The sequence below is a fragment of the Cornus florida genome, unplaced genomic scaffold (assembly GCF_030987335.1).
Source record: "Cornus florida cultivar Cherokee Brave unplaced genomic scaffold, ASM3098733v1 CherokeeBrave_3.0.0_Hap2_Chr01, whole genome shotgun sequence".
Classification (NCBI taxonomy): Eukaryota; Viridiplantae; Streptophyta; class Magnoliopsida; order Cornales; family Cornaceae; genus Cornus; species Cornus florida.
The window spans coordinates 51,552,942-51,564,461 of record NW_026775571.1 but is presented as its reverse complement, the minus strand read 5'-3'; the positions used below and the strand labels follow the sequence as shown (position 1 = coordinate 51,564,461).

General features: G+C 38.2%; 1 pseudogene; it reads right to left on the bottom strand.

Moving 5' to 3' along the window:
• Nucleotides 1–5,407: 5,407 nt before the first annotated feature.
• Nucleotides 5,408–5,506, bottom strand: LOC132282816 (small nucleolar RNA R71; annotated as a pseudogene).
• Between the last annotated feature and the right edge of the window lie 6,014 nt (nucleotides 5,507–11,520).

Sequence of the window (11,520 nt, the reverse complement as noted above, 5' to 3'; positions counted from 1 at the left end):
TTGGTTACTTATTGTGTTGGTTCTTGTTTGACTAGGTGCATTGAGTTTGAAGGTGAGCAAGGGAGCATTTTAAGTAAGGAGCTAAGCGAAAGCACAGAAAAAGCTAAAGTCTAAAAATTTGCAAGGCTAAAATTGAATTGAAGTGCTAAAGGACCCTTTGTGAGCTCTTTCTTAACTCAATCTCTAGTCAAATCGTCGGCTCGCATGGAGGTTTGTATTTCAATTCTTAGATAAATCGTGAGCCCACGTGGAGGCAATTTTATTATTCTTTGCATATTGTTGATAGCATGGGAGTATGAGATTATTGTATATGGAGGAAGTTTATTAATTGATTTGTTGTGAAGGTGAAGTGATTGTTCATTGCTTGTTGCTTGTTGTGTTTTGTTGTGCATGTATGGTCATAGATCATTGAAACTTACTCTTGTCCCTCTAAATATTCATCTTGAATCCGTTGTTCAAAACCCTAGGGGAAGAGGAAGTTCTAGTTAATCTATTTCATCAATGAAAGTACATAATGAGGACCATGTGGAGGACCTTGGTCACATAGACTAATAAGGTATCCTCTACCCCAATGTGCATCATGATAACATGTAAGTACCATTAGGTATGCCGAGGCCATTCATTCACCCACCACAACAATAAGGCCAAGTTCTATTGGGAATGCCAAGGCCAATGTTTGCTCCACAACCTCTCATAGTTCAAGGCAATCAAGGTGCCCATGTTGCACCTCCAATTGCTAATCCTCCCCTTGCTTTAAGATATCACTATATGCCTAATGAATATAATGCACCCACATGCATTCAATTGCCACCATTTAGAGCACACCACTATGAAATCAAACTATGACGGCCCAAGTTTTTCAACCCGGTACGTCAACGATGAACCGAAAGATGACCCGATAACGGATCCAAAATGCAGAAGCAAAAGATAAAACAATGGTCTCTAAAGATACAACATGGCTCTAAGACACCATTATGACCCTCAACGAGGTCACGGAACCCAAAGGAATCAAATGGGGAAGCAACGTTTCAAAAATGAACACGAATGAACCTAGGGGAAAAATCGTCATTTCTAGCTTAAAAGTGGGTGCCATCGAGCACACCATTGGAAAGACAACGAAAAATTAATGAATTTAGGCTCAAGAATCACTTGATTCGGAGTCTGGATGAAAAAGATATGGCTAACGGAAGAAGAAGGGGCAAAACGGTCCAAAAGAGGCAACCCATGAACATCTAACCGGTTAGATGGCCTATCTAACAGGTTAGAAGGCCAAAAATAGTGACAAAAACGCTGCCCACACTCATCTAACCGGTTACGAAACCCCTCGTAACCATTTAGATGTGAAGGGGCAGTAAGGGTGCAACCCAAAAACCTGGCAGCAGGGGTTTTCGGGAAAAAATGAAAATTTGAGGCCCTAGATGACATTTTCTGGAAAAACTCAAAGAAGAAACCCCCCTCAAAATTGAGTTTTAAATATAAGTTTTAAGGAAAATCGAAAAATACGCAATTTGAAATGCCCAAAATGCCCTCCCAAGAAAACTGGTCCAGAGGGTCCAAAAAGCTGCTAAATTTAAAAACTAAGAGCTGAACTTCAGATGCGATTTCCGATGCCAAGATGGCATTTTCTGGAAAAACACAAAAAATAAACCCCCCCTAAAATCATGTTTTCTAATCAACTATACAAAGAAAAAATTTATTTACCAAAGGAAATTTCCAAAATACCCTTAGGTCAGAATATGCAACAAAAGTGAAAAATGAGTCCATAGGAGGCTCATTTCACCAAAGAAGAACCTTTGCCTAGAAACGACCATGCACGCAAACGTAACTTACCTAGTAAGATATGCTACAATGGTCCATGGCCCAAAAATATGGGCGATGCAAAAAATGACCCCCCAACGGCCAAAATGCCAAAAATGAAGTTTGGAACGAAAACTTAGAATTTAAAATCATGAGATGGTTTCAAAATGCCGTTTGGCCCTTGGCCATACTTCATACATGATTAATGAATGCTAATGGAAGAAACATAATGGAATTCCCACACCCAATGCAAACATGGTGAAGCAAAAACTCAATATATTTTCAATACTTTCATAATATTCCATGAAGTCAAAATATGCATAGGATACAAATTACATGTCATTGGTCTCCGGCCTCATCTCATACATGTCAAATACATTGTAAAGAGTGTACTCATGTACACATTACATATAAGGAATCAAATGTACACATGTTGACATATAAGACTATAATTGGCATTCCAAGCTAACCTTCACAAAAATGGAAGTCTCCAAGTCCACAAACCATCCAAGCATAATGAAGGCCTCAACTTTGATTCTTGTACCTGAAATATGCCCCAGTATCGTAGGGGTGAGTAACATAAAGCTACTCGTAGGAAATGAGCAGGCATCGACCTATGTTTTACAAGTTTGCATGATTTAATTATTGTGGTTCATTCCACCTAACGTCTATGTCAAAGGTGAAACTCAAGGAGCATCCTAGCTACCTAAGATCATTTCTAGCATCAATCACCTCATTCATACAATTTTAGCAACATAGGGTCTGCTTACACAAAGCATCAACATAGGAGCATGCTTACACAAAGCAACAACATATAGATTCTCAAGGTTATCAACTTGAAGTCTAAAATGCAACATCAACTAAATATAACAATTTAGCATAATTAGAATATCTAATACAACACATCAAGACATAGATTCTCTAGGTTATCAACTAGAAATCTAAAAGTGTGAAATCAACTAAATATAGCAATTTAGTATGGATGTACTTAACAACATCAAAATCACCAATAGCCAAAACCACAAGTTAACAAGGTAAACATGATTGTTAACTTGGAATTGAATGCGAAAACAATTAGTGGAAGACTTGGACATCACACTCGGAATTCTGCCAAGACCTCAATGGTTATTCCGGGCACTAACCCGCAGGGAAGACCACCCTAAGTGCGCAGTATCTCAATGACTTAGAGGACTCACGTCCCCGTACTAGAGCCAAACCTTAGCCATCTCAACTCAACAATGTTCCAAGATTCCGAAATAAGCCAAATAAGTTCATAACTTATATATATTACTACTACATAGTAATAAGTTAGCAATATAACTCTTAATTGTGCATAATAAGCATTTCATATCCATAATGCTACGAAATCACAAGCCAACAATATATTCATATAGAAACATACTCTCATGAATATAAATCTAACAACAATGCTCTTCAATGTATATAACACAATCTAGTGAATACATCACAAGTCTAAATCCATGTTCTTAAAATAGAAACAACTTCCAAAACATGATTAGATCCATGGATACACAAGATAGAATTTAATTACATCAAAATAATTAAACTCTCTAGATTTCAAATCATTTCCAATTGGCCCCAATTTAATATATGTTAATAGACATATCATGGTCATTACATATATTCACACACATGCTTAATTAGGCCCATGAAACCACCAAAATAGATTTTAATTAATTCCCTTAATTAAAATCTATAGATTTCCAAACTCAACCAAATGCTCTCAAATTAAAGTATGTTAACAAACATGCCAAAACTTAATTTAGAAGTATAACACAACTCAATTCCATGCAATGTATAGCCATGAACTTAAATCTTTCACAAAAGATAAATATTAATTAAAAAGAGCAATTCTTATTTAATTAATCCCAAATTAATATATGTTAACCAACATATTAAAACAAGATTTTCTACCATGCCACAATTCAAATCAAAGTTATTTATCATCATGAATTTTAAATTTTATACAAAGAATTAAAAATTACCAACTTTCTAGATTTGATACAAGGCACATATATAAGTTGTATAATCATGGTAAACACTCAATACAACACACATAAAAGCCTAAAACATTCCCTACCTCCATTTGAGATGAAATCTCAAATCTCCACCAAAATAAATCGGCTCCAAATCCGACAAAACTCCTAGGTTTTGTCGGGGACAACACCACGAACATGAATCCTAAGGATGCCCCATCAAAAACACAACTTGACTTCTAACTCGAACTCAAGAAATGGCCAAAACGAGATTCCAATCGGTTGGAATCGTAGGCCTCGCCGAGGGGAACAATAAACATAAAGGCATCACCATTTTTTAATGAAGGGAAGAAGTCCAAGAGGAGAGAGAAGATGGCAGCCATGGATGGAGCTTGGACCGGCCATGAGAGAGGACAGAGAGAGAGAGAAAAATCTGATTTTTCTTTCTAAGACCTCCTATTTATAGAAAACTTAAAAAGTGCCCCGAACGGGCCCCGCCAGGTCCTGAAAAGTGAAATTCGAGCAGACGCACTCAAATGGCAAAACTCTATGAATAAAAAAGATTCTAAATGAGAAAATATGAACAATGGAAGAAACGGCATTGAAACCGAGTCCCGAGCAGAAAGTTATGCCCAAAAGAAGTTTGGCGCAAACCGGGGCCAGAAACCCTGAAACTGGAAAACATCGTCCAGGAGGAAATTCTAAGAGTCTAAGACTCGATGAAATGTGAAAATGAATCCCATACGAGGATCCAGGCTCAAAACAAGGCATTGAACAATAACTTTCATTAATTGCACAATGGCCCCTCCAAAAAGTGAAAATTGCGAAACTGCCTTAGAATGAAAATATCTTCCAAAAGATATTTTCTTAGATACCCTTGAAATAAAATATCTTCAAAAGATATTTATGAAAAACACCCCAAGAAGAGAAAAAGTTTCCAAAGAACTTTTCATTTATGCCCCTACGGGCACCGGGAGCAACCAGAGTACTTTCTCACGAAAGTAAAGAAACGTATCTCATAGAAATCATTGAGAATAAAGATACGCGAAGTCAGAAACCAACTCCAAACATAAGAAGTGTGGTTATGCAAACAGAGTGACAAACGAGGAAAAGACGAAATAGGGAAAAAGACAACCTAGGGAAAAGACAAAAAGTGAATAGTGTCGAAAAACGAAAAGTGCTAAACTGACTCGGTCCTTAAAGGAAGTTGTCAATCCACAAAAAAGAGTCTCAGAAATCACTCCAGAGCACTCGAGACGACACTAATCAACAAGAAACCAAACTCAGAAGGGAAAAGACAACGGAAAAAATTTATCCGAAAAATCCGGGTCATTACACAAACAACAAACCATTTAAATGCTTCCTAACTATCATGGACTTCCAAGTGAAGAACTTTACAAGCATTTAGATGAGTTTTGTGAAGTATGTTCCACCGTGAGATACACGGACATGCCAAAAGAGGTCTTAAGGCTTAAACTTTTTCCATTCACCCTTAAAGACAAGGCAAAATACTGATTTAACAATCGTAGGCCTTTTTCAATAACTTCTTGGGCAGAAATGTAACAAGAGTTCTTGAAGAAGTACTATCCAGTTTCTAAGACCAATGTCATGAGAACCTCAATTCGAGAATTTTCACATGGGGATGGGGAAACATTCCATGAGGCATGGGAAAGATTCAATGAATTGCTTAGGAAGTGTCCACATCATGACATACCCAAATGGCAATTAGTTCAATATTTCTTTGAGAGTTTATCTAATAATTACAAGGGCATGGTTGATGCTTCCATGGTTGGCTCTTACATTGATAGGCATGAGGATGACGTGTGGCGTCTTTATGAGAGCATGAGTGAAAATTCTTTGCATCGAACTTTATCTTCTAAGAATGGTAGGAATTCAAGTGGAAGGAAGAGTGTTGGCTTACATCAAGTTGACCATTCCAATGGAATAGCCGCCGAGATGAAATCCTTATCTCAACGATTTGATCAATTCTTGATCAACCAAAACTCGGCAAATCAAGTATCTTCCGTCCCTAACCATTCCCATCATGCATCCAATGAGATATGTATGACTTGTTCAAGTGTTTTACATTCTACTTCTAATTGTCCCCATGGACATGTGCAAAGTGAGCATCATGAACAAGTCAATGCAGCTTTTGTTAATCAAGGGAACAATCCTTATGGCAATCACTATAATTCTAGTTAGAGGAATCACCCGAATTTCTCTTAGAGAAACCAAAGGAAGGCTCAAACCTTTCCCAAGGTGGTTTCCAAGGGAAGTATGTTCCACCTCCGATGCAAAGCCAAGGTTCCCAAGGTTTCAGATCATCATTTTAATCACAAGGAAATCAATTTGCTAATTCTCATTTTCCTAATCAACCGTCATATTCTCAAGGAAATTCTAGGAGTCCCGCTTTGGAAGAGAAAGTTTTGACCGCTCTAGGCACTTTAGAGGCGAACACTCAATTGCTTCATTCTCATTCTCAATCCATTGCTAAGCTAGAAACGTACCCAAGTAGGGCAAATAACTAGTACTTTAAATGCTAGAGAGAAAGGGAAAATGCCTTTGAATGCCCCACCAAAGCGACAATGTGTTGTGGAGACTCATTCCTCATCGGAAGGTCACACAATAGAGTATGTCAATGCGGTGACAACCTTAAGAAGTGGGAAGATTGTGGATAATCAAGTGGGCATATCCAATGAAGAGAGTGAACCGGTGCAACCAAAAGTTGACACCCATCCCGTTTCACATCATATTCCTCCTTCATTGCATATGCATAATCTTTCAAATGAGAATGTGTTGAAAAATGGTTTGAAAAGTGATCTTGAAAAGAAAAATTTGCAAAATGATTTTAAAACTTCTTGTGTTGAAGAGACTTCAAAGAAAATTTCTGAAAAGGTTTTTGAACCAAAAGCCCCATTTCCGGATGCCTTAAAAGGATCCATTTCAATTGACAAGCAAAATGCCAAAACAAATGAAATCATGGATGTGTTTAGGCAAGTGAAAGTCAATCTTCCATTTTTGGATGCAATCGAGCAAATTCTGGCTTATGCCAAGTTTTTAAAAGATCTTTGCACCCAAAAGAGGAAGAACAAAAACCAAGCACCTAAGAAAGTGGTCTTAACCGAGCAAGTGAGCTCTATTTTACAACAAAGCACTCTTCCAAAGTTCAAAGACCCTGGTTCACCTACTACTTCATGAATCATTGGTGACCATGTCATTAATTGGGCTCTCTTAGACTTAGGAGCAAGTATTAATCTTCTTTCATACTCAGTATATGTCAAATTAGGCTTAGGAGACTTGAAACCGACGTCGGTGGTTTTGCAACTTGCCGACCGATCCATCAAAAAGCCTAGGGGTATCATTGAGGACGTATTGATTAAGGTTGATAAATTTTTCTTCCCCGTTGATTTCATTGTCATTGACACGAAACCGGTCCAGAATCGTAAGAGCCAAATTCCCGTTATCCTTGGCTGTCCTTTCTTGGCAACCGCGAATGCCAACATTAATTGTTGGACGGGAATAATGAAAATCTCATTTTGGCCACATGAAAGTGAAGTTAAATATCTTTAATCCGACCCCCAATTCATTTGACAAGCATGAAGAAGTGAATGTTGTAAAGAAATATCATGACCATAAATGTGAAGGAATAGAGTCTTTGTGTGAAACCAAAATTCCAAAAAGTTTATCTTCAACCCTGAATTCCAAGAAAGTTGTTTCAAAATCTTGTTTTGAAAGGGCATGGAAGGCCAAAGATCATTTTGACCAAGGACCAAAAATTTCTTTTGAGCCTAATCCAACAAGTTCTCTAGGGAACCATTTGTTGGGTGGGTTCAAAGTACTTATCACCCTATCAAGGAGGGGATGCACTACAAGATGTTTGATCCGGGCTAAAAGAGCCCAACGTCTTGTTAGAAACATTAAAGGCTAGTACATTTTGTAGGGTGTCACAACCCCATTCCTCCCTCATTTCTATTTTAAATTTCATTTCTTGCGAAGTCTAGATATTTGCTTTAGGTTCATATACATTGCTAGGAACTGTGATTAGGATTGCATGCACTTTCATGTTGAAAAAGGACATTTTGCATCAGTTCGATCGATCTCCAAGGAGGTTCGATCGATCGAACTCCATACCTGCATCCAATCACCTCTCTGTCCAATCGTTCGAAGAAAACCTGCATATTTCAGCTCTGTCCAATCGTTCGAAGAAAACCTGCATATTTCAGCTCTATGTCCCATCGTTCGAACTTGTTCCTAGATCGATCTTTAGGTCTTCGATCGATCCAACTTCATCTTAGATTGATCTGCAGTCTCAACATTTAGAAAAATTTTGAACCTGTATCCAACCTGCATCAAAAGGTCTCTTTGTCCCATCGATCGAATATGTCTGCAGGTTTTTGCATGTTCGATCGATCGAATCCTATCTGAGATCGTTCTTGGTTTGATCGATCTATGCTCTTTTAACTTTGACTTTGACTTTAAACTTCAAATTCATAAATCTTACAAAAATATTTTAAATTTTATTTTCAAAAATTCCAAAAAGATTTTATTTTTACTTTATTTCAAAAATTTGCAAAATCCAAAAATATTTTGTTTATTCTAAAAAAAAAAAAAAAAAAAAAAAAAAAAAAGGGTTTTCAAAGTTTTCAAAAATACTTTTATTTCTATTATTTTTCAAAAATCCCAAAAATATTTTCTTTTCTTTTCTTTTATTTTATATTTCAAAAATTCCAAAAAAAATAAATTATTTTATATTATTTTATTTTATATTCCAAAAATATTTTATTATATATTATTTTTGTTTATTTATATTTTTTATTAGTTTTATTCTTCAAAAATCCAAAAAAAAATATATACTTTTCATTTTTAATTTTCTAAAATTCAAAAGCTTCAAAACAATTTTGTCTTTTAGTGAGGAGAGATCAATCGCAGTTCGATCGATTTGAGATTTCAGTTCGATCGATCGAACTGGTAAAGGAATGTTTTTAAAAATCAAACCTAGGGTTATTAGATCGATACCACAGATCGATCTAACACCCTCATCTTTGTCCCTCGCTGCTGCAACTCACTTCCCCACCTCTGGCGAACCCTCCGATGACTATATCTCATCTCAAATCTCTTTCCTTCATCTCGGATCTCAGATTCCATCTCCCTCTCATCTCATCTCTCGGTTTTGGGTAAGATTCAAGATCCCTCTTTCGATTCAAGCTTTATTCTTCATGAATCCATGCTTTCCATGTTAGATCTACAATGTTATGATGATGTTCTTGCCATTTTTGAAGCTTTGAAGCTATGTATATATATGTATATATATCGTTTTATTTTTTTATTTATTTTTTATTTTTTTATTTTAATTTTGATTTTGGGGGTCACGGGCCAAGAAAAGTGACCAAATTGTTGATTTGTTGTGTAGAGGAGCCCACAAGCTTGTTTGGGAGGCCCCTGTGCCATCCACGTCACAGATCTGTGACTTTTCGAATTTCATCTCACAGTTCGATCGATCGAACTTTTTCTCAGATCGATTTGTCACTTATTCAAGATCAATCGAACTTACATTGATCTCATATTTTTGTGATCGATCGAACTTCACAGACTTGCATCACACACTTCACACACCATCTCTTGTATTTCATGTTATCTTATTCATGCCCAATGCCTGTGTTTTCCACATTGGATGCATTCCATACTTATACTGTTTAGTATGTTTCACATCATGTCACTTATTCTTTGTTGCTTGCATAGATTAATGTTTCTTATCTGTTTTATCTATCTTATTTGACATACATGATTCTATAAACTGTGCTTTAATTCTTTATACCGGCATAGACTTCCTTTTCGAGTTTTTCTTTTATTTTGCAGGCCATGGCTAGGGTCAAGACTGTTGCTCGTGGGCATTATCATCGCAGAGTTAGGCGGAGATTAGATGACCAGGCAGGTCCATCTCACGTCCAAGACCCCATTCCCGAGCTAGAGCCAGAGTAGATACAGGATGAGCCAGTAGAGCCTACTCGACCTCAGTCTCCATCCGCTGATAGTAGACTACAGTCTTCGGTTGAGGCATTTACTTCACAGGCTGATGTTGAGGATAAGCACATACTATCTCTTTCACCACCACCACCACCAGCTCAGCTAGTCCAGGATTTAGACTGTCTATTGTCGAGATACTCACGCCTTCAGGTGAAGCATGAATCGGTCTTCGATATAGACTTCTTATCTCGGTCTGTTCTTACTAGAGCAACATATAATGACATAGACCGGAGGGGCATTTTAGCCATATTAGCCCCTGTTACTTATCCATTGTACCCGAGGTTGGTCCGGATGTTCTTCCAGAACCTCTGACTTGCCCCGAGTAACCTGGCAGAGCTATGGACTATCATTGACGGCTACCCAATCAATATTACTGTGGACACTCTATCCAGATCATGCCAATGTCCACACGTCTGCCCTACCGATCTCCATATTACATATCCTACTCTGTGGAGGCCTTCTTATGCAGACATGGCCATGGCACTCACAGGTCACTATGCAGGTGGCGAGACTTTCGCCACTCGAACTTATCTGCCAGAAGACCTTTGGTTCTTTAATTCGGTGCTATTCCGAAATGTTTTCATAGCCGGCCATAAGATACAGAGGCGCGGTGACTATCTGACAGCTCTGTACACCTTCTATACAGGGCATTGGCTATCCATTCCTACACTTATCTGGAGCGTTATGATGAAGTTATATGTTGATCATATCAACAAGGCCAAGCCCAAACGGGCTAAGTATCTCCCATTTGGCCATCTTATCACACAGATTCTGAGAGACCAGCACTATCCCTTCCAGCCACGGGAGCGTACTAAGTCTGGGGCCTGCACGTTCAAGAAGAAGGACTGGGATAAGAGCTACAAGGCTCTTATCAAGAGTCTACAGAAGGATGCTATAGAGGCAGCTGAGGAGCTTGAAAGAGAGGAGATGGAGCAGGCAGCAGCTACAGCAGCAGCAGAGCAGGCGGCGGATGATGTACCAGTCGATCCGGCTGCCATGCATATGGATATTGATTTGGAGTAGCCCGTAGAGGACCCAAAGCATCACTCTCCAGTCGGATCGCCCGTTCATGATGAGAAACAGGCTCAGGATCATCATTCTCCTGATCCAGCAGCACCTAAGGCTCCAGTTCAGATACCCAGCTTCGAAGAGCATCTTCAGACTCTATAGGATGGCATGGTTTTCATCCGGGCTGATATTGTTTCTCTCCACTCGGATGTCATAGCTGCATTGTGAAATCTAACCAGAGACATCCGCAGAGCACGCCCTGCCCGTCCTACCTCCTTTTCATGATTTTTATATCTTCTCCTATTATATATCTGTAATATTTGCCATATTTTTGCTACTGTTATATACTTGCGGCCAGTCTGTTGGCCTAGACACTGGATGTACTATACTATACTTTATTTCTCTTTTATGCGTACTTTATTTTTGGATGTCATATATGCGTATTGATATATCTGTCTGTGATTGACTCCATCAGGTGCATCCTAATGAATTCAGTGAGAGAGAGTACTGCCCGAATTTTTTAGGACCACCCTTTTTCCTCTCTCCTTATTTCAATTTCTTATCCCATTTACACTTGCATGTCCACTGTGCACTATTATTATCCCCTTTGTTGTCTAATGAACTTTTATCCAATGCCATCTTTTCAGGACCACAGTTAATCCCAAGTTTGGGGGGCCATGCCACCTACTTTGGA